This window comes from Triticum dicoccoides, chromosome 1B (assembly GCF_002162155.2).
Source record: "Triticum dicoccoides isolate Atlit2015 ecotype Zavitan chromosome 1B, WEW_v2.0, whole genome shotgun sequence".
In the NCBI taxonomy this organism is placed as follows: Eukaryota; Viridiplantae; Streptophyta; class Magnoliopsida; order Poales; family Poaceae; genus Triticum; species Triticum dicoccoides.
In genome coordinates, this window is record NC_041381.1 from 323,209,616 (window position 1) to 323,211,360 (window position 1,745).

The window sequence follows — 1,745 nt, forward strand, 5'->3', positions numbered from 1 at the left end:
GGTGTCAGGGTGTCGGTGGTGTCGGGGTCGGGGTGTCGTGTCGGGGTGTCGAGGCGGTCTCGGAGTGTCGTGTCGGGGGTCGGGTTGTCGGTGGTGTCGGGGACCAGCGATCTTCTTCTTCTTGTTCTCCTCTTCCTCCTCCTCCTCCTCCTCTTCTTCTTTTCTTCTCCTCCCCTTTTTCTTATTTTCCTCCCCCTCCTCTTCTTCTTCTTATTCTTCTTTTCTTCTCTTAGTAAATTTTTTCAAGAACTAACCTACAAACTAACCTACCTAACCTAGAACTAACCTAACTAACCTAGAAAATCAAACTAACCTAGAAAATCAAACTAACCTAACTAACAACAGTGGCGGATCCAAAAATCCAACATTGGGTGTTCAAATGTTTTTTGCACCCTAATAGTCAAGCCAATTGGTTACAAATTTCACAATAGCAACAATATCTCAAAAGATTAAAAATATTACAAAATAGAGGGAGAATACTACAACATGATAACATCATCGTTCACTTGCAAAAAAACTCCCTCCTAATAAATGTAATCAAGTTATATATGCATCAAATCTTGCTCTGTGAAATCCATAGAAAAAAGATGTGCAAGCTTAACCAGGTGTCATCTATAACTTACAATTCAAAGATAAATCAAGAGATGCTCTACTGCACATTCAACAGATGAAATTAAGCAGATCCTCACTCAGTGTCATTTACAACTATTTCTCTCGTAATGTGAAAAGCAGCTACACATTCAGTTCAGTCAGATGCTATGCCGCGTAGATCTTGTCAGATCTAGGCATCGACACTCGGATCAGTACACCATATTCAGCAAGTCTTGGTTAGCACTAGGACGAAGTGCATAATACAATCATTCTACCCAGTGGGGCTGTATCAAATCTAAAAATGCACGTGGATCCTGATCTGGTAGCAATCAACAGAACTCATCAGTGTTCAATACTAGGTTTCAACAGAAACTTGTTTAAATATTTGATTGTTTGACCAGGTTTCCTGAGCAGGAATGAAGTTGGACACTAGGCTAGATCTAGTTAAGTATATAACAGTCTTCTAATACTAGCATCACCAAGAGATTTATATACTGGCATAAACTTATCAAGAAAAAAGTAACAGTGGCAGTGCAGGGGAAGTAATGGTGGTCGAACCTGGTGAAGACGGCGACGAGCTCGTTGGGGTGCGCGGAGAGGGAGTCACCAATGCGCTCGTTGGGGCGACTAGCTCGTTGGGGTGCGTGGAGGCGGCTCAGCACGCGGTCGCCGACAGCTTCCCCTGGTTGTCGAGGCGGCGGGGCGCCGGGCTGGCGGGGGCGGCGAGGGCATCGAGGCAGCGGGGCAGCGAGGGCGTCAGGGCGGTGGAGTGAGAGACTGCGGGGTGGCGGGGGCGGCGAGGGCATCGCGGCTGTGGTTGCAGGGGCCGCGGGGGCACAACGGACCGCGGGATGGCAGGTGGTGGACCGGTGCGGCGGGACGGCAGAGGGGATCAGGGGTGGCGAGGGCGGTGGTGGTCGGGGGCGGCGGCGACTGTTGGGGTCGGGGTCGGGTGGAGTGAGAGAGAAAGAGAGATGAAGAGAGTTGGAGGTGTGGGGTGGGCCGTACGTAGCCGTTAGCTGCCGTTCTCTTTGCTGTCTACTAGCGGACGGCAAAGAATCTTTGTCGTCTGCTAGCAGAAGGCAAAGAAAGTGGCCGTTAGGTGGTACTCATTAGTGGGCGCCGTCAGCTCTTTCTTTGCCATCAGTTTTCTA